This window comes from Myxine glutinosa, chromosome 8, assembly GCF_964187855.1.
Source record: "Myxine glutinosa chromosome 8, kmMyxGlut1.1, whole genome shotgun sequence".
In the NCBI taxonomy this organism is placed as follows: domain Eukaryota; kingdom Metazoa; phylum Chordata; class Myxini; order Myxiniformes; family Myxinidae; genus Myxine; species Myxine glutinosa.
Window position 1 is genome coordinate 63,305,186 of NC_136268.1, and position 22,872 is coordinate 63,328,057.

The following is a 22,872-nucleotide window of genomic DNA, read 5'->3' on the forward strand; positions in this document are numbered from 1 at the left end:
GATTTTCTTCCCCCATTGCCTGTGTATGTATATTACATAAATTCCTTTCAATTTAAGATTGGGAAGCGCTCACACGAAAAAAAGGCGGACGTGACCGGAACTCTGTCAGCGTCGCGGTGCATGCCGGGTTGAAGTGGGAGAAACACGTTTTGGCCTCGTCATGGTGATTGTCCCGTTCGTGATGGTGTGTGGAGTCCGAGCAGGAGGTCGCTCTCGATGGCACCGAGACGGACGTGCAGCCCCTCTCCATGTCAGAAAATCTGGCCAAGCTCGCACATAAAATCGATAAAACAGCGATTCCGAGGAGGAGAAGGATGAAGCAACCGCGAACAAAGACGAAGAAGGTTCCGCCGCCTCTCGTTTCGGCCTACGGACGTTGTTTTTCCTAACGAGGTGATTGTGGTAAAGACCACGATGTGGGTTGTTTTTACTAACGAGGTGATTGTGGTAAAGAACACGATGTGGGTTTTTCCTAACGAGGCGATTGTGGTAAAGACCCCGATGTGGGTTGTTTTTACTAACGAGGCGATTGTGGTAAAGAACACGATCTGAGTTGTTTAAACTAACGAGGTGATTGTGGTAAAGAACACGGTGTGGGTTGTTTTTACTAACGAGGTGATTGTGGTAAAGAACACGATGTGGGTTGTTTTTACTAACGAGGAGATTGTGGTAAAGAACACGATGTGGGTTGTTTTTCCTAACGAGGTGATTGTGGTAAAGACCACTATGTGGGTTGTTTAAACTAACGAGATGATTGTGGTAAAGACCACGATGTGGGTTGTTTAAACTAACGAGGTGATTGTGGTAAAGACCACGATGTGGGTTGTTTTTCCTAACGAGGTGATTGTGGTAAAGAACACGGTGTGGGTTGTTTTTACTAACGAGGTGATTGTGGTAAAGAACACGATGTGGGTTGTTTTTACTAACGAGGAGATTGTGGTAAAGAACACGATGTGGGTTGTTTTTCCTAACGAGGTGATTGTGGTAAAGAACACGATGTGGGTTGTTTTTCCTGACGAGGTGATTGTGGTAAAGAACACGATGTGGGTTGTTTTTCCTAACGAGGTGATTGTGGTAAAGAACACGATGTGGGTTTTTACTAACGAGGTGATTGTGGTAAAGAACACGATGTGGGTTGTTTTTACTAACGAGGTGATTGTGGTAAAGAACACGGTGTGGGTTGTTTTTACTAACGAGGTGATTGTGGTAAAGAACACGATGTGGGTTGTTTTTACTAACGAGGAGATTGTGGTAAAGAACACGATGTGGGTTGTTTTTCCTAACGAGGTGATTGTGGTAAAGACCACGATGTGGGTTGTTTAAACTAACGAGATGATTGTGGTAAAGACCACGATGTGGGTTGTTTAAACTAACGAGGTGATTGTGGTAAAGACCACGATGTGGGTTGTTTTTACGAACGAGATGATTGTGGTGAAGAACACGATGTGGGTTGTTTTTCCTAACGAGGTGATTGTGGTAAAGAACACGATGTGGGTTGTTTTTCCTAACGAGGTGATTGTGGTAAAGAACACGATGTGGGTTGTTTTTCCTGACGAGGTGATTGTGGTGAAGAACACGATGTGGGTTGTTTTTCTTAACGAGGTGATTGTGGTAAAGAACACGATGTGGGTTGTTTTTCCTAACGAGGTGATTGTGGTAAAGACCACGATGTGGGATGTTTAAACTAACGAGGTGATTGTGGTAAAGACCACGATGTGGGTTGTTTAAACTAACGAGGTGATTGTGGTAAAGACCACGATGTGGGTTGTTTTTCCTAACGAGGTGATTGTGGTAAAGACCACGATGTGGGATGTTTAAACTAACGAGGTGATTGTGGTAAAGACCACGATGTGGGTTGTTTAAACTAACGAGGTGGTTGTGGTAAAGACCACGATATAAGTTGTTTAAACTAACGAGGTGATTGTGGTAAAGACCACGATGTGGGATGTTTAAACTAACGAGGTGATTGTGGTAAAGACCACGATGTGGGTTGTTTAAACTAACGAGGTGATTGTGGTAAAGACCACGATGTGGGTTGTTTAAACTAACGAGATGATTGTGGTAAAGACCACGATGTGGGTTGTTTAAACTAACGAGGTGATTGTGGTAAAGAACACGATGTGGGTTGTTTTTACTAACGAGGTGGTTGTGGTAAAGACCACGATGTGGGTTGTTTAAACTAACGAGGTGATTGTGGTAAAGACCACGATGTGGGTTGTTTAAACTAACGAGGTGATTGTGGTAAAGAACACGATGTGGGTTGTTTTTACTAACGAGGTGATTGTGGTAAAGACCACGATGTGGGTTGTTTAAACTAACGAGGTGATTGTGGTAAAGAACACGATGTGGGTTGTTTAAACTACCGAGGTGATTGTGGTAAAGAACACGATGTGGGTTGTTTTTCCTTACGAGGTGATTGTGGTAAAGAACACGATGTGGGTTGTTTTTACTAACAAGATGATTGTGGTAAAGAACACTATGTAGGTTGTTTAAACTAACGAGGTGATTGTGGTAAAGAACACGATGTGGGTTGTTTAAACTAACGAGATGATTGTGGTGAAGACCACGATGTGGGTTGTTTAAACTACCGAGGTGATTGTGGTAAAGAACACGATGTGGGTTGTTTTTCCTTACGAGGTGATTGTGGTAAAGAACACGATGTGGGTTGTTTAAACGAACGAGATGATTGTGGTAAAGAACACGATGTGGGTTGTTTAAACTAACGAGATGATTGTGGTAAAGAACACGATGTGGGTTGTTTTTCCTAACTAGGTGATTGTGGTAAAGACCACGATGTGGGTTGTTTTTACTAACAAGATGATTGTGGTAAAGAACACGATGTAGGTTGTTTTTCCTTACGAGATGATTGTGGTAAAGAACACGATGTGGGTTGTTTAAACTAACGAGATGATTGTGGTAAAGAACACGATGTGGGTTGTTTTTCCTAACTAGGTTATTGTGGTAAAGACCACGATGTGGGTTGTTTAAACTAACGAGGTGATTGTGGTAAAGAACACGATGTGGGTTGTTTTTACTAACAAGATGATTGTGGTAAAGAACACGATGTAGGTTGTTTAAACTAACGAGGTGATTGTGGTAAAGAACACGATGTGGGTTGTTTAAACTAACGAGATGATTGTGGTGAAGACCACGATGTGGGTTGTTTAAACTAACGAGGTGATTGTGGTGAAGACCACGATGTGGGTTGTTTAAACTAACGAGGTGATTGTGGTAAAGACCACGATGTGGGTTGTTTAAACTAACGAGATGATTGTGGGAAAGAACACGATGTGCGTTGTTTAAACTAACGAGATGATTGTGGTAAAGACCACGATGTGGGTTGTTTAAACTAACGAGATGATTGTGGTAAAGACCACGATGTGGGTTGTTTAAACTAACGAGATGATTGTGGTAAAGACCACGATGTGGGTTGTTTAAACTAACGAGGTGATTGTGGTAAAGACCACGATGTGGGTTGTTTAAACTAACAAGATGATTGTGGTAAAGAACACGATGTGGGTTGTTTAAACTAACGAGGTGATTGTGGTAAAGAACACGATGTGGGTTGTTTAAACTAACGAGGTGATTGTGGTAAAGAACACGATGTGGGTTGTTTAAACTAACGAGGTGATTGTGGTAAAGAACACGATGTGGGTTGTTTAAACTAACGAGGTGATTGTGGAAACACGATGTGGGTTGTTTAAACTAACGAGGTGATTGTGGTAACACGATGTGGGTTGTTTAAACTAACGAGATGATTGTGGTAAAGATCACGATGTGGGTTGTTTAAACTAACGAGATGATTGTGGTAAAGACCACGATGTGGGTTGTTTAAACTAACGAGGTGATTGTGGTAAAGACCACGATGTGGGTTGTTTAAACTAACGAGATGATTGTGGTAACACGATGTGGGTTGTTTAAACTAACGAGATGATTGTGGTAAAGACCACGATGTGGGTTGTTTAAACTAACGAGATGATTGTGGTAAAGACCACGATGTGCGTTGTTTAAACTAACGAGGTGATTGTGGTAAAGACCACGATGTGGGTTGTTTAAACTAACGAGATGATTGTGGTAAAGACCACGATGTGGGTTGTTTAAACTAACGAGATGATTGTGGCAAAGACCACGATGTGGGTTGTTTAAACTAACGAGATGATTGTGGCAAAGACCACGATGTGGGTTGTTTAAACTAACGAGATGATTGTGGTAAAGACCACGATGTGGGTTGTTTTTACTAACGAGGTGATTGTGGTGAAGAACACGATGTGGGTTGTTTAAACTAACGAGATGATTGTGGTAAAGACCACGATGTGGGTTGTTTTTGCTAACGAGGTGATTGTGGTGAAGAACACGATGTGGGTTGTTTTTACTAACGAGGTGATTGTGGTAAAGACCACGATGTGGGTTGTTTTTACTAACGAGGTGATTGTGGTAAAGACCACGATGTGGGTTGTTTTTACTAACGAGGTGATTGTGGTAAAGAACACGATGTGGGTTTTTCCTAACGAGGCGATTGTGGTAAAGACCCCGATGTGGGTTGTTTTTACTAACGAGGCGATTGTGGTAAAGAACACGATCTGAGTTGTTTAAACTAACGAGGTGATTGTGGTAAAGAACACGGTGTGGGTTGTTTTTACTAACGAGGTGATTGTGGTAAAGAACACGATGTGGGTTGTTTTTACTAACGAGGAGATTGTGGTAAAGAACACGATGTGGGTTGTTTTTCCTAACGAGGTGATTGTGGTAAAGACCACTATGTGGGTTGTTTAAACTAACGAGGTGATTGTGGTAAAGACCACGATGTGGGTTGTTTAAACTAACGAGATGATTGTGGTAAAGACCACGATGTGGGTTGTTTAAACTAACGAGGTGATTGTGGTAAAGACCACGATGTGGGTTGTTTTTCCTAACGAGGTGATTGTGGTAAAGAACACGATGTGGGTTGTTTTTCCTGACGAGGTGATTGTGGTGAAGAACACGATGTGGGTTGTTTTTCTTAACGAGGTGATTGTGGTAAAGAACACGATGTGGGTTGTTTTTCCTAACGAGGTGATTGTGGTAAAGAACACGATGTGGGTTGTTTAAACTAACGAGGTGATTGTGGTAAAGAATACGATGTGGGTTGTTTTTCCTAACGAGGTGATTGTGGTAAAGACCACGATGGGGGTTGTTTTTCCTAACGAGGTGATTGTGGTAAAGAACACGATGTGGGTTGTTTTTCCTAACGAGGTGATTGTGGTAAAGACCACGATGTGGGATGTTTAAACTAACGAGGTGATTGTGGTAAAGACCACGATGTGGGTTGTTTAAACTAACGAGGTGATTGTGGTAAAGACCACGATGTGGGTTGTTTTTACTAACGAGGTGGTTGTGGTAAAGACCACGATATAAGTTGTTTAAACTAACGAGGTGATTGTGGTAAAGACCACGATGTGGGATGTTTAAACTAACGAGGTGATTGTGGTAAAGACCACGATGTGGGTTGTTTAAACTAACGAGGTGATTGTGGTAAAGACCACGATGTGGGTTGTTTAAACTAACGAGATGATTGTGGTAAAGACCACGATGTGGGTTGTTTAAACTAACGAGGTGATTGTGGTAAAGAACACGATGTGGGTTGTTTTTACTAACGAGGTGGTTGTGGTAAAGACCACGATGTGGGTTGTTTAAACTAACGAGGTGATTGTGGTAAAGACCACGATGTGGGTTGTTTTTCCTAACTAGGTGATTGTGGAAACACGATGTGGGTTGTTTTTACTAACGAGATGATTGTGGTAAAGACCACGATGTGGGTTGTTTTTACTAACGAGGTGATTGTGGTGAAGAACACGGTGTGGGTTGTTTTTACTAACGAGATGATTGTGGTGAAGAACACGATGTGGGTTGTTTTTACTAACGAGGTGATTGTGGTAAAGAACACGATGTGGGTTGTTTTTACTAACGAGATGATTGTGGTAAAGAACACGATGTGGGTTGTTTTTACTAACGAGATGATTGTGGTGAAGAACACGATGTGGGTTGTTTTTACTAACGAGGTGATTGTGGTAAAGAACACGATGTGGGTTGTTTTTACAAACGAGATGATTGTGGCAAAGAACAGGATGTGGGTTGTTTAAACTAACGAGATGATTGTGGTAAAGAACACGATGTGGGTTGTTTAAACTAACGAGATGATTGTGGAAAAGAACACGATGTGGGTTGTTTAAACTAACGAGATGATTGTGGTAAAGAACACGATGTGGGTTGTTTAAACTAACGAGGTGATTGTGGTAAAGACCACGATGTGGGTTGTTTAAACTAACGAGGTGATTGTGGTAAAGACCACGATGTGGGTTGTTTAAACTAACGAGGTGATTGTGGTAAAGACCACGATGTGGGTTATTTAAACTAACGAGATGATTGTGGTAACACGATGTGGGTTGTTTAAACTAACGAGATGATTGTGGTGAAGACCACGATGTGGGTTGTTTAAACTAACAAGGTGATTGTGGTAAAGTCCACGATGTGGGTTGTTTAAACTAACGAGATGATTGTGGTAAAGACCACGATGTGGGTTGTTTAAACTAATGAGATGATTGTGGTGAAGAACACGATGTGGGTTGTTTTTACTAACGAGATGATTGTGGTGAAGAACACTATGTGGGTTGTTTTTACAAACGAGATGATTGTGGTGAAGAACACGATGTGGGTTGTTTAAACTAACGAGATGATTGTCGTAAAGACCACGATGTGGGTTGTTTAAACTAACGAGATGATTGTGGGAAAGACCACGATGTGGGTTGTTTTTACTAACGAGGTGATTGTGGTGAAGAACACGATGTGGGCTGTTTAAACTAACCAGATGATTGTGGTAAAGACCACGATGTGGGTTGTTTTTACTAACGAGGTGATTGTGGTGAAGAACACGATGTGGGTTGTTTTTACTAACGAGGTGATTGTGGTAAAGACCACGATGTGGGTTGTTTAAACTAACGAGGTGATTGTGGTAAAGACCACGATGTGGGTTGTTTTTACTAACGAGGTGATTGTGGTGAAGAACACGATGTGGGTTGTTTTTACTAACGAGGTGATTGTGGTAAAGACCACGATGTGGGTTGTTTTTACTAACGAGGTGATTGTGGTAAAGACCACGATGTGGGTTGTTTAAACTAACGAGATGATTGTGGTAAAGACCACGATGTTGGTTGTTTTTACTAACGAGGTGATTGTGGTGAAGAACACGATGTGGGTTGTTTTTACTAACAAGATGATTGTGGTGAAGAACACGATGTGGGTTGTTTTTACTAACGAGGTGATTGTGGTGAAGAACACGATGTGGGTTGTTTAAACTAACGAGATGATTGTGCTAAAGACCACGATGTGGGTTGTTTAAACTAACGAGATGATTGTGGTGAAGAACACGATGTGGGTTGTTTAAACGAACGAGATGATTGTGGTAAAGACCACGATGTGGGTTGTTTAAACTAACGAGGTGATTGTGGTAAAGACCACGATGTGGGTTGTTTAAACGAACGAGATGATTGTGGTAACACGGTGTGGGTTGTTTAAACTAACGAGATGATTGTGGTAACACGGTGTGGGTTGTTTTTAATAACGAGATGATTGTGGTAAAGAACACGATGTGCATTGTTTTTACGAACGAGGTGATTGTGGTAAAGACCACGATGTGGGTTGTTTAAACTAACGAGATGATTGTGGTAACACGGTGTGGGTTGTTTTTAATACCGAGATGATTGTGGTAAAGAACACGATGTGCATTGTTTTTACGAACGAGGTGATTGTGGTAAAGACCACGATGTGGGTTGTTTAAACTAACGAGATGATTGTGGTAACACGATGTGGGTTGTTTAAACTAACGAGATGATTGTGGTAAAGAACACGATGTGGGTTGTTTAAACTAACGAGGTGATTGTGGTAAAGACCACGATGTGGGTTGTTTAAACGAACGAGATGATTGTGGTAACACGGTGTAGGTTGTTTAAACTAATGAGATGATTGTGGTAACACGGTGTGGGTTGTTTTTACGAATGAGGTGATTGTGGTAAAGACCACGATGTGGGTTGTTTAAACTAACGAGATGATTGTGGTAACACGGTGTGGGTTGTTTTTACTAACGAGATGATTATGGTAAAGACCACGATGTGGGTTGTTTTTACTAACGAGGTGATTGTGGTGAAGAACACGATGTGGGTTGTTTTTACTGACGAGATGATTGTGGTAAAGACCACGATGTGGGTTGTTTTTACGAACGAGATGATTGTGGTAAAGACCACGATGTGGGTTGTTTTTACGAACGAGGTGATTGTGGTGAAGAACACGATGTGGGTTGTTTTTACTAACGAGGTGATTGTGGTAAAGACCACGATGTGGGTTGTTTTTACTAACGAGATGATTGTGGTAAAGACCACGATGTGGGTTGTTTTTACTAACGAGGTGATTGTGGTGAAGAACACGATGTGGGTTGTTTTTACTAACGAGGTGATTGTGGTAAAGACCACGATGTGGGTTGTTTAAACTAACGAGATGATTGTGGTAAAGACCACCATGTGGGTTGTTTTTACTAACGTAACGAGGTGATTGTGGTGAAGAACACGATGTGGGTTGTTTTTAATAACGAGATGATTGTGGTAACGGTGTGGGTTGTTTTTACTAACGAGATGATTGTGGTAAAGAACACGATGTGGGTTGTTTTTAATAACGAGGTAATTGTGGTAAAGAACACGATGTGGATTGTTTTTAATAACGAGGTGATTGTGGTAAAGAACACGATGTGGGTTGTTTTTAATAACGAGATGATTGTGATAACACGATGTGGGTTGTTTAAACTAACGAGGTGATTGTGGTAAAGAACACGATGTGGATTGTTTTTAATAACGAGGTGATTGTGTTAAAGAACACGATGTGGGTTGTTTTTACTAACGAGGTGATTGTGGTAAAGAACACGATGTGGGTTTTTAATAACGAGATGATTGTGGTGAAGAATACGATGTGGGTTGTTTTTAATAACGAGGTGATTGTGGTAAAGAACACGATGCGGGTTGTTTTTACCAACGAGATGATTGTGGTAAAGAACACGATGTGGGTTGTTTTTACTAACGAGATAATTGTGGTAAAGACCACGATGTGGGTTGTTTTTACTAACGAGGTGATTGTGGTAAAGACCACGATGTGGGTTGTTTAAACGAACGAGATGATTGTGGTAAAGAACACGATGTGGGTTGTTTAAACGAACGAGATGATTGTGGTAAAGACCACGATGTGGGTTGTTTAAACTAACGAGATGATTGTGGTAAAGACCACGATGTTTGTTGTTTTTACTAACGAGGTGATTGTGGTGAAGAACACGATGTGGGTTGTTTTTACTAACGAGGTGATTGTGGTGAAGAACACGATGTGGGTTGTTTTTACTAACGAGGTGATTGTGGTAAAGACCACGATGTGGGTTGTTTTTACTAACGAGGTGATTGTGGTAAAGACCACGATGTGTGTTGTTTAAACTAACGAGGTGATTGTGGTAAAGACCACGATGTGGGTTGTTTTTACTAACGAGGTGATTGTGGTGAAGAACACGAAGTGGGTTGTTTTTACTAACGAGGTGATTGTGGTAAAGAACACGATGTGGATTGTTTTTAATAACGAGGTGATTGTGTTAAAGAACACGATGTGGGTTGTTTTTACTAACGAGGTGATTGTGGTAAAGAACACGATGTGGGTTTTTAATAACGAGATGATTGTGGTGAAGAATACGATGTGGGTTGTTTTTAATAACGAGGTGATTGTGGTAAAGAACACGATGCGGGTTGTTTTTACCAACGAGATGATTGTGGTAAAGAACACGATGTGGGTTGTTTTTACTAACGAGGTGATTGTGGTAAAGACCACGATGTGGGTTGTTTTTACGAACGAGGTGATTGTGGTGAAGAACACGAAGTGGGTTGTTTTTACTAACGAGGTGATTGTGGTAAAGACCACGATGTGGGTTGTTTTTACTAACGAGGTGATTGTGGTAAAGACCACGATGTGGGTTGTTTAAACTAACGAGATGATTGTGGTGAAGAACACGATGTGGGTTGTTTTTACTAACGAGATGATTGTGGTGAAGAACACGATGTGGGTTGTTTTTACTAACGAGATGATTGTGGTAAAGACCACGATGTGGGTTGTTTTTACTAACGGAGGTGATTGTGGTGAAGAACACGATGTGGGTTGTTTTTACTAACGAGATGATTGTGGTGAAGAACACGATGTGGGTTGTTTTTACTAACGAGGTGATTGTGGTGAAGAACACGATGTGGGTTGTTTAAACTAACGAGATGATTGTGGTAAAGACCACGATGTGGGTTGTTTAAACTAACGAGATGATTGTGGTGAAGAACACGATGTGGGTTGTTTAAACTAACGAGATGATTGTGGTAAAGACCACGATGTGGGTTGTTTAAACTAACAAGGTGATTGTGGTAAAGACCATGATGTGATTGTTTAAACTAACGATATGATTGTGGTAACACGGTGTGGGTTGTTTAAACTAATGAGATGATTGTGGTAACACGGTGTGGGTTGTTTTTAATAACGAGATGATTGTGGTAAAGAACACGATGTGCATTGTTTTTACGAACGAGGTGATTGTGGTAAAGACCACGATGTGGGTTGTTTAAACTAACGAGATGATTGTGTTAACACGATGTGGGTTGTTTAAACTAACGAGATGATTGTGGTAAAGAACACGATGTGCGTTGTTTTTACTAACGAGGTGATTGTGGTGAAGAACACGAAGTAGGTTGTTTTTAATAACGAGATGATTGTGATAACACGATGTGGGTTGTTTAAACTAACGAGATGATTGTGGTAAAGAACACGATGTGCGTTGTTTAAACTAACGAGGTGATTGTGGTAAAGACCACGATGTGGGTTGTTTAAACTAACGAGATGATTGTGGTAACACGATGTGGATTGTTTAAACTAACGAGATGATTGTGGTAAAGACCACGATGTCGGTTGTTTAAACTAACCAGGTGATTGTGGTAAAGACCACGATGTGGGTTGTTTAAACTAACGAGATGATTGTGGTAAAGACCACGATGTGGGTTGTTTAAACTAACGAGATGATTGTGGTGAAGAACACGATGTGGGTTGTTTTTACTAATGCGATGATTGTGGTAAAGACCACGATGTGGGTTGTTTAAACTAACGAGATGATTGTGGTAAAGACCACGATGTGGGTTGTTTAAACTAACGAGATAATTGTGGTAAAGACCACGATGTGGGTTGTTTTTACTGACGAGGTGATTGTGGTGAAGAACACGATGTGGGTTGTTTTTACTTACGAGGTGATTGTGGTAAAGACCACGATGTGGGTTGTTTAAACTAACGAGGTGATTGTGGTAAAGACCACGATGTGGGTTGTTTTTACTAACGAGGTGATTGTGGTGAAGAACACGATGTGGGTTGTTTTTACTAACGAGGTGATTGTGGTAAAGACCACGATGTGGGTTGTTTTTACTAACGAGGTGATTGTGGTAAAGACCACGATGTGGGTTGTTTAAACTAACGAGATGATTGTGGTGAAGAACAAGATGTGGGTTGTTTTTAGTAACGAGATGATTGTGGTGAAGAACACGATATGGGTTGTTTTTACAAACGAGATGATTGTGGTAAAGACCACGATGTGGGTTGTTTTTACTAACGAGGTGATTGTGGTGAAGAACACGATGTGGGTTGTTTTTACTAACGAGATGATTGTGGTGAAGAACACGATGTGGGTTGTTTTTACTAACGAGGTGATTGTGGTGAAGAACACGATGTGGGTTGTTTAAACTAACGAGATGATTGTGGTAAAGACCACGATGTGGGTTGTTTAAACTAACGAGGTGATTGTGGTAAAGACAACGATGTGGGTTGTTTAAACTAACGAGATGATTGTGGTAACACGGTGTGGGTTGTTTAAACTAACGAGATGATTGTGGTAACACGGTGTGGGTTGTTTTTACTAACGAGATGATTGTGGTAAAGAACATGATGTGCATTGTTTTTACGAATGAGGTGATTGTGGTAAAGACCACGATGTGGGTTGTTTAAACTAACGAGATGATTGTGGTAACACGATGTGGGTTGTTTAAACTAACGAGATGATTGTGGTAAAGAACACGATGTGCATTGTTTTTACGAACGAGGTGATTGTGGTAAAGACCACGATGTGGGTTGTTTAAACTAACGAGATGATTGTGGTAACATGGTGTGGGTTGTTTTTACTAACGAGATTATTGTGGTAAAGACCACGATGTGGGTTGTTTTTACTAACGAGGTGATTGTGTTGAAGAACACGATGTGGGTTGTTTTTACTAACGAGATGATTGTGGTAAAGACCACGATGTGGGTTGTTTTTACTAACGAGATGATTGTGGTAAAGACCACGATGTGGGTTGTTTTTACTAACGAGGTGATTGTGGTGAAGAACACGATGTGGGTTGTTTTTACGAACGAGGTGATTGTGGTAAAGACCATGATGTGGGTTGTTTTTACTAACGAAATGATTGTGGTAAAGACCACGATGTGGGTTGTTTAAACTAACAAGATGATTGTGGTAAAGACCACGATGTGGGTTGTTTTTACTAACGTAACGAGGTGATTGTGGTGAAAAACACGATGTGGGTTGTTTTTAATAACGAGATGATTGTGGTAACAGGGTGTGGGTTGTTTTTACAAACGAGATGATTGCGGTAAAGAACACGATGTGGGTTGTTTTTAATGACGAGGTGATTGTGGTAAAGAACGCGATGTGGATTGTTTTTAATAACGTGATTGTGGTAAAGAACACGATGTGGGTTGTTTTTAATAACGAGGTGATTGTGGTGAAGAACACGATGTGGGTTGTTTTTAATAACGAGATGATTGTGGTAAAGAACACGATGTGGGTTGTTTTTAATAACTAGGTGATTGTGGTGAACACGATGTGGATTGTTTTTACTAACGAGGTGATTGTGGTAAAGAACACGATGTGGGTTGTTTTTAGTAACGAGATGATTGTGGTAAAGAACACGATGTGGGTTGTTTTTACTAACGGGGTGATTGTGGTGAAGAACACGATGTGGGTTGTTTTTAATAACGAGATGATTGTGGTAACACGATGTGGGTTGTTTAAACTAACGAGATGATTGTGGTAAAGACCACGATGTGGGTTGTTTTTACTAACGAGGTGATTGTGGTGAAGAACACGATGTGGGTTGTTTTTAATAACGAGATGATTGTGGTAACACGGTGTGGGTTGTTTTTACGAACGAGATGATTGTGGTAAAGAACACGATGTGGGTTGTTTTTAATAACTAGGTGATTGTGGTGAACACGATGTGGATTGTTTTTACTAACGAGATGATTGCGGTAAAGAACACGATGTGGGTTGTTTAAACTAACGAGATGATTGTGGTAAAGACCACGATGTGGGTTGTTTTTACGAACGAGATGATTGTGATGAAGAACACAATGTGGGTTGTTTTTAATAACGAGGTAATTGTGATGAAGAACACAATGTACATTGTTTTTAATAACAAGGTGATTGTGGTGAAGAACACGATGTGGGTTGTTTTTAATAACGAAGTGATTGTGATAAAGAACACGATGTGCATTGTTTTTAATAACAAGGTGATTGTGGTGAAGAACACGATGTGGGTTGTTTTTTATAACGAGGTAATTGTGATGAAGAACACAATGTACATTGTTTTTAATAACGAGGTAATTGTGATGAAGAACACAATGTACATTGTTTTTAATAACAAGGTGATCGTGGTGAAGAACACGATGTGGGTTGTTTTTAATAACGAAGTGATTGTGATAAAGAACACGATGTGCATTGTTTTTAATAACAAGGTGATTGTGGTGAAGAACACGATGTGGGTTGTTTTTAATAACGAATTGATTGTGATAAAGAACACGATGTGCATTGTTTTTAATAACAAGGTGATTGTGGTGAAGAACACGATGTGGGTTGTTTTTACTAACGAGGTGATTGTGGTGAAGAACACCATGTGTTGTTTTTGCATTTGCACGCTCCGTTATTTTCCTGATTGTTGAATTGTCTCCTGTGTCCGGTGACGCATTTTCCCAACAGATTGACTTTTGTCTATGTGTAGAAATCCTAAAACGTGTGGGTTTGGGGATGAAGGGGTTTGTTAATCCACCCCTAAACAGTTAAGTTGTTTTCTTCTACTTTTGCAGTTGTTCAGTGTTTCCTGCCAACAGCAGAGTCTGGATTTAGCCCTGCATTGCTCGCAGAGACTTCAGACCCCATAAATCAAGGTGTGCACAATAAGTTGTTTAATGGATTTACCTGAGGATTAAAATTTTGGGTTGGTTTATTTACATCTTCGAGGTATCGAGTAAATGCTCCTTGGAAACCATCTCGTTTCGATCCACATGAATTCTGCTTACCGCACAGTGATTGGCTCTGGCTGATTGGCTCTGGCGCTGTAATCGAGAGCTTTGTAAGCGAACCTCAATGGCAATTGCATGCATATGTAAATCCATTCAAAAGTTCACTTTCATTTCAAATTTCACAAAAAAAAAAATTCAGATTTTCCCCATTCCCTTGGGAAACAAAATTTCATGTTGTCATTTGAAATGTCCCTTCCATGATCCGCCATCTTGTCCCTTCCATGATCCGCCATTGCTCACGTGATATTGCTTTGGTCTGGCGCGACCGATAAATTATTTTCACCTGGTGATTAAAATCAATATATATATATATATATATATATACATATATATATATATATATATATAAAAATGAATTCATTTATTCATTCATTGTTCATTATTGGAGTATCGTTGAGAGAATGAATGAATGATCGTTTCAAGGCCATTTTCCCCGCTAGAGAGGGGGTTAGCCTTGCGGGCCCCATGACGATCATGGTTCCCTGTTTGAGGCAATGTTTTCTTATGGCCGGATGCCCTTCCTGACGCCAACCCTTGGCCGCCTATTACGGTGTACCTATTCAGGGATACGTCGGTGATGCGCAGGGATACGGTGTACCTATTCTAAATCGGGGTACACACCGTGATCATTCATCCCAGCAAGCTGGTACTCAATTTGCCGACCTCGGAAGGATGACAGGCTGAGTCAACCCCCCTGGCGTTAATTCAGCGATCGATTGGGATTCGAACCCAGGATCCTAGGATCCCAAGCCAGCACCCTAACCACTAAGCCAACACCAGGCTATAGAGGAAGACAGAAGGAAGACAAGACAAATGAGAGAGAGGAAAACAAATGAATTGCAAAAGATGATGGGAATAGAGCCTGTGATGGATGCTGTGAAGAGAAACAGGTTGAGATGGTTTGGTCATGTGTTGAGGAAGGATGAAAGTGACTGGTTGAGAAGAGTGATGGAAATGAATGTAGAAGGAAGTAGAGGACGGGGAAGACCGAGAAAGACTTGGCTAAAGATGGTGGAAGAAGAAATGCGGGCAAGGGGGTTAACAAGGGGAGATGCAGAAAATAGGGCAAAATGGAGAAGATTGTCATGGGGACCGCAAGGCTCACCCCCGCTCTTGCAGGGAAAATGGCCTTAAAATGCCTGTTGTTGTTGTTGTATTTATTGTTCATTGTTCGCTTTTTCATAAAAGCATCTTGCTCACGTCATCTTGCTTTTGTCTGGCGCGACCGATAAATTATTTTCACCTCGTGATTAAAATCAATAAATTACAATACAGTACTGTACAGAATGGATTTTGAATTCGAAACCACTCATCATTTATGCCAGCTACACCGACTTCTTTTTTCCACCAGCTACACCGACTTCTTTTTTCCACCAGCTACACCGACTTCTTTTTTCCACCAGCTACACCGACTTCTTTTTTCCACCAGCTACACCGACTTCTTTTTTCCACCAGCTACACCGACTTCTTTTTTCCACCAGCTACACCAACTTCAGTTTAACGCCAGGTACACCGATTTCAGTACGTACCTGCCAGTCGGACCTACGTACCTGATCCAGTCGACTAGAAGTCTCGACTATATAGCCTACAGTAGGTAAGTCCTGCATTCTATCCCAATCTATCCATTCAATAAAATTAATTTGAATTTTAATTCTAAGCCCAAGATCAAACAACCTAGCCTAGCTAGGCCTAGGCCTACAGATGTTTGCGAGGGCTGCGTACTCGATCGACTGACTATTGTCGACGAAGCTCTCACTCTACGCAATGCGTATTCATATTAAATAATCGTATGATTACAGCCCGTCTGAGACCTGCAGATTGTCTTTCTGTGGGTCAATGATGAAAATTAGCCAAATAAGACCACTTGGTTAGGCCTCAAATTGCCTTTCAGTGATTGGTTAAAATCATGTGGATGAGAAGCTTTAAAGTTTTGTTGAATGCCCTGTGAATTTTCTTATTTTTTTTGTATGCAATATTTTCTTGTTAAACAGAGAAAATACATGTTTAATATAAAACAGTAACATTTTCATTGTATAAATTCTGATTTATAGATTTTTTTTTTAAGCTAAAATCATGTCGACTTTTCATTCTGTGTTTGATTTGGTGAGCAATGATGCTGCACTTGATCTCTGAGCAATGGGATTTTGCATCTCTTGCAATGACCAAAACTGTTTTCTGAGCTCTCTGTGTGTGTGTGCGTGTGTGTGTGTGTGTGTGTGTGTGTGTGTGTGTGTGTGTGTGTGTGTGTGTGTGTGTGTGTGTGTGTGTGTGTGTGTGTGTGTGTGTGTGTGTGTGTGTGTGTGTGTATATACTGTGTGTGTGTGTGTGTGTATGTACGTGTACCCTACCTCCATATGTTATTTTTCGAGCAATGATGCAAAGCTACAATACCTGATTGAAAGTTGCAAAAAACTTTGGAGGTGATTTATCCTACACTTGATCTGAGCTCGAGCCCTGTCTCCCTTGCATCCAGTTGTATCCCTTGACTATGTTTGTCATTTTCCTGCTTGTGTTTTGGTTGATGGTGTGCCTAGAATGTGAAGCTGGAGCTTGTGCTAACAGGTTTTGCTTTACAGTCTCATGTTGCATAAAAACAAAGTAAGAAAGTATCGGTATCATCTCCATCTTGTCTGTACATAGATAACAAGATCTTGATTGTTCCACACTTTTTCTGCATGGCAGATGAATTATCGTTAACTCATCTCCTTGTGTACCACACTTGCATCGACTAAATGAGTAAAACACAAAAAAGTGGCTGTTGTTGGGACGATTATCTATCTATAATTCCAGTAATCTCTGTGTGTATGTTTGTATGTTTGTATGTTTGTATGTATGTATGTATGTATGTATGTATGTTTGTCTGTGACCGCTGTTTCTCGACAACTACCGGTCCGATATACTTTAAACTTGCCAGGTATATTGCTGGGGACCCGAGGATGTGCCTTTTCAAGGTTTGAAATTAATCGGACAAGTAGTTACCGAGCTATGGCGATTTCTTTACCAAACACCGCAAGCCGTTCGCTTTGGACCAAACCATTTCATGTAAATAGAGGGGGGGGTTCTGTGGTCGTTGCGAATGGACCAAACCATTCATGTAAATAGAGGGGGGGGGGGGGGTTCTGTGGTCGTTACTGCCACGTGGTTTCAAAGTTGTTTTTTTTGTTGTTGTTGTTTGCACGCATGTTTTTTTGCACCCACGTACGGGCACGCCCTAGGATGTTTACACACACACACCCCTACACAAATTTTTTTTTTTTTTTTTTTTTTTGGCAAGGAACGGGCACCCACGTACGGGCACGTCCTAGCTTATATATAGTACGGGCATGCCCTAGTATTGAAAAATGGAAGAATCACGAACGACCTCTCCGGGGGTGAGGGGGCTGTGCTAGATGGTTGTTCTCTCATTATTTTTTTTTAATTTTTTTTGTCGTTGTTGAACAGGATTTTAATTTGGCCACATGCATTAACTCTCGATGCCAGTACGAAGTTGTACTCACTGCATCACTTGTGCATTGTCTTCATTGGTGGGTTCGCACAGTTTTTCTCCAGCTCCGGTGTTTGATTTTGTGCCAAACTCAAAGTGCAGCTCGTCACTTCCCAGAATGCAAGACTGTCATTGGCCTGTTTCCACAGCTCGGGCAGGGTACGTATGACGAATAGCTAAACCTTCCACAAACACACGGTAATGATGGACAACGTCAAGGCTTTGATATTCCTGTTGATGAGTATTTACCTTTTTTGGTACAATATGCAGATGATTAATCAATGAACAAATGTGAAGGATTATCAGTTTTTAGACGATTTGTATTTCGTACTGTATTTTGTTTTGGTCGTGTACGTTATTCTGTCTGTCTGCATGTCGATTGGTTGTAAACGTCTATAAAAAGGTTTTTTAAATTATTTTTTTGCATACACAGCCGTGGCTCCTGGAAGAGCTAGTGTAGTGAACGGATCAGGAAGTAAAAGACAAAAATAGAATTGACATTGACAAAATGCATACAGAAGGAAACTCCAAACAAGGGAAAACTGGAAAATTGGATGGAGGAGGGATTTGGGTGGAATTAAAGAGGGTAGAAAATATGGTTTAGGATCGGGGAGCTCATCTTCCTGGAGATCCTTGGAAGATCCTTCTCCCTCCTGCTCTTTCACTTCATCATCCTACTAAAATATGGAATTTCATGGCTGTGTCTGACCATGATACGTTTGGTCGTTATTTACACAATCTCATCCATACTTGACAGGACGACTAAGGGTCACACGGTGGAGGTTGTGGCGACATAATCTCCCCCCCCCCCCCCTCCCCAAGGGAGTTTTCCACCGTGGGCAATATCCTTGTTAAAGTGTACATATAGTTTATCGTGGCATTTTTCCAAATCCGCTTTTAATAACAAAAGTAACAAATAGCAATCAGACATTGCAGACCCTTGCCCGGACGTGTTTTTAGTGTTTCTTTAAGGCTTTTGCGTTCAGACAAATATGCCGGCAACCACGTGACTGATGACTTCATCATTTTATTTATCCCGAGGTGCTGCTCAAGAAATTTCATCTTGATCGGATGAAGTTTTGTACTTGTCGAATTATGACATCATAATGGAGGCACCTTTGCCATCATCATTAACATATGTTATTCCCCCATGGAGAGTTCTTTACAATGATCCATGTCTCAATTTTTTCTATGCAGTGCTTTTGGAGATGTAGAGGTGCAAAATGTTTTGGTTTTTCCAATATGACGTACCACGTGACCTATGATGTCATAATTATCATCAAAATTCTACAGGAGGAAGTGCACCTGTGGTGAAATTTTTCCTGTCAATCGGACCAACGGTTGCAGAGAAAATCCTATTTATTCTGTGCGGACAAACAAACAGACAGATTGACAAACAAACGGACTCAAATGCAATACCCTCTCTTCTGGAGAGGGTAATAACACCAATGATAGCTAAATATTCATATTATTACAAAGCAATTTATTATTAATGCTATGATATCCCCTCTCCACAAGGGGGTTTTCCTCCTTGCACAAGCACGTGTTAACGTGTATAAATAGCTTGTCGTTTTGTGGGGGCACCCCTACAGAAAGTAAAAAATACTATAAACCACAAACCCTCCCATCTACTTTCTCAACAATCCTCTTAAAGAAGTTCTATCACTCAATCTTTTGGGTCTCACTATCAGCCATGATCTTTCCTGGGAAAACCACATTCCCAAGCTGGCCTCCAAAGCCAGTCGCTGACTGGGCATCCTCCATCGTGCGAAGTCCTTTATGGGCACCTCTGAACTCCTCACCACATACAAGGCTTTCATCCGCAGCTTGATGGAGCACTGCTCTCCTCTGGGCTGGTACTCCTGCCTCACACCTAGCTCGGCTTCACACTGTAGAAAACAAGGCTTTGAGAATCGTTGGTATCTACCGCGATTAAGCTGATTCTAAGGGCCTTTCACTCTCTCACCGCAGGCAGGTTGGTGGTCTTTCTGTCTTCTACCGACTCCTCTCTGGCCTTGCTCCCCCAGCTGTCTGTGCTGTGTCCCTCAAATATTCCTGCAGGACGCACAAGATCTGCCAGCAACCCTCTTCTGGTGAAACTGCCAAAATCAAGACTCTCTGCTCACCTTCACTCCTTCATTCCTCTTTTTTTTCCAACCTCTGGAACAAACTCCCACACTCTCTTCAATCCCACTGCTCCCTCCAGGTCTTTAAATCAGCTGTTCACCACCATCTCTTATCTTCCCCCATCCAAAACCTTGATCTTTTCTACCCCCGTTAATACACCCCAAATCCACCTCTTTCAATCTCCGACTTCATTCCTGAAATTCCTAGTAGTGTCAATTTGTTTTAAACCGTGTACCCCTTCCATCCCCCTCACCACCCCCACCCCCCAAGCCCTTCCCCTTCCACAGATCTCCTGATGTCCCTGTTCTCTACTGTTGTGCTTGTGTGCTTCCCTCTCTCTCCCCATCTTGTCTCCCCCTTCCTTTATTATGTTTAATGTGTCCGTTTATGGTTTTTTGTGTTTTATGTGCTAATGTGTGTTCCATGTGCCAGCTCTTACACGAGCCTCCATCTTGCATACAAAATAAAGAAAATGTCTGATTACCTTTTTTAACAGTCGCTACTGCTTTTTAACACAAAACTCAAAGGGAGGAAACATGACTTTGTTGAGGCATTATATGATTATTGTGTCCCCCGCAGACTAACGGTGCCAAATCTAGATCTACTGTAATCTATATACCTCAGAGAGAATAATAACATGATCTTTACTGCATCTCCTGTAGGGAGCTAGTGTACTAGTAGTACAGGTTTAGCACCTTTTCCCTCCCCTTCTTGCTCCAGTGCCTTAGCTCTAATTACTGCGTGGCTTAAAGGCATAGCGTGCTGATTCATATCCTCATTCCAGGAAGATAAAAGTTTCTTCATTAAACTGCTTTCGCATCTCATTAATTTTGTAGAAACTACAGGAGTAGTGGAATGACTAGCTGCTTAATTTTTTTTTTGCTCTTTCCAATTATCCTTGGGGACAACTCCCATAAGCCAAATTCTCACCCAACAGCGGTGACACCAACAGCCAACTCCATCCACCTTAACTCTTTCAATTTCAGCTCCAGACTAATGCTTTTTCTTGACACTTTCAGTATACCAAAGATATTGGCACAATTACCAATGTGACGGCGCACAGAGAAGGAATACCACGAGCGCACTGATTGATTGAGAGGAGACGTCCACAGAGATGTGCTTTGACTGGCTGCCAGCGATGTCAGCACTAGCGGTCGGGTGTTCGGTTGACGCGGTGTGTTTAAACTTGTAACTTTTGACTCAGTTGATGGACCTAAAATTATTAGGTAATTAAAAACTGTTTAATTCATGCTACAGTGAACCATTGCAAAGTGGGGTCGCAAAATGTGGGATATCACCCTACTCGATTGGAAAACAAAAAACGTGTAATACTGGCTACCATCAGATGCTGTTTGTGGCCTATGTTAGCACATTACGTGTGGACAGACAGACAAACCCAAATGCAATAATATATATTTACCCTCTCTGGCGAGGGTAAATATAGATAACTTTACAAAACAAGTTTATAAATAAGAGGAATAAAATGTGGAAAATTGTAAAACTTGATTCAAGTTTGGTTTATGATTCCTCTAATGGGCAAAAGGATTTGACTTATTCTTAAAATAAATATCCAACGGAAATAAATATCCAAAATATCCAACGTGTTAAATTGATTAAGACCATAGGCAGGCAATTGGGATGAAAGATGTAAATCGTTGTAAATACTCGTTTTCTCGGATTCGATTAGGCAGGAAGAGTAAAACACAAGCTGATGTGGGATTTTCAAATCATAACGGTGATTAATAATATTGGAGACTGAAGATCTCTGTTATATTCAGACACTGAACCACTCTGGCATAACGTGCTCATTTACCTTGCATTTAGTTGTTTGTGCTAACCAATTTCTCCATTATTTCTGTTTCCACAGCCTGTGTGCTGATGTTATGAAGGTGAAGGACTTCAGGAGGTGAAAATAAACCTTTCATTTCGTCTGCCACCAAGCGTAGACCGACGTATTGTAATCGAAAGACACCCACTTTGCTTTGCACATGCCGTGAGCTCTCAAATGCTGCAAACAGGAAGTGTTGTTCATCCTTTTTAAATGGAACCTTCTTTGATGTAATTTCCCAATTCCTGTGCCAACAAAATGCCTTTACCATCAATGAGCTAGGTATACATAATGCCAAATGGAGTAAGATGTACGAATGATATTCATTTGGGGATAAAAACCACTCTTAACCTCTAAACGTCTTGCTTCGATGTAAATAATGTTTATACATTTGATAATAAAACAACTTTGACAGTCTTTTTTGATTTGTGGAAGAAAAACCTTTCACACTACACTGCTCAATTGTAAATAAAATTTTTGTAATTACAGCATGTTAGGGTGGAGACAAACAATCTTGCTTTCCGAAGTGTTGCTGAAATGTTATTACCTCCACCACCAAAGGTGAGTGGAGGTTATGTTTTCACCCCTGTCTGTTTGTCTGTCTGTGAGCAGGATATCTCAAAAAGGTTTGGTCGACAGGTTGGGTGTGCGACACGGCGAAATTCGATTTTGGTGAAGATCCGGATACTGTAATCTTTTAAGTGATTCTTCACCATTGAGTGATCTGGCTAAAAGCGATATATAGCAGGATATCTCAAAAGGTTACGGACAGATTCAGACGAAACTTGGTGGACAGGTTGGGTGTATGTGACGGAACAAATCGATTCGATTTTTGTGAAGATCCGAATCTGGGTACGAGAATTTTTAAAAGTAATTCTTCACTATTGAGAGAGAGTACCAAAAACGATATATAGCAGGATATTGTATTTCAAGAAATTGTGTATGATTCAGATGGCACGTGGTGGATGAGTTAGGTTTGTGACAAGAACAAACTAATTATATTGTA

General features: G+C 40.9%; 1 long non-coding RNA gene across 1 annotated transcript; it reads left to right on the top strand.

Annotated features, from left to right (window-relative positions):
- Nucleotides 1-115: 115 nt before the first annotated feature.
- LOC144893284 (uncharacterized) lies at nucleotides 116-22,283 on the top strand. The gene is made up of 5 exons (XR_013624318.1): nucleotides 116-393; nucleotides 14,212-14,292; nucleotides 15,753-16,021; nucleotides 17,966-18,070; nucleotides 21,906-22,283. It is a non-coding gene; the product is annotated as an uncharacterized LOC144893284 (long non-coding RNA).
- Nucleotides 22,284-22,872: the final 589 nt, after the last annotated feature.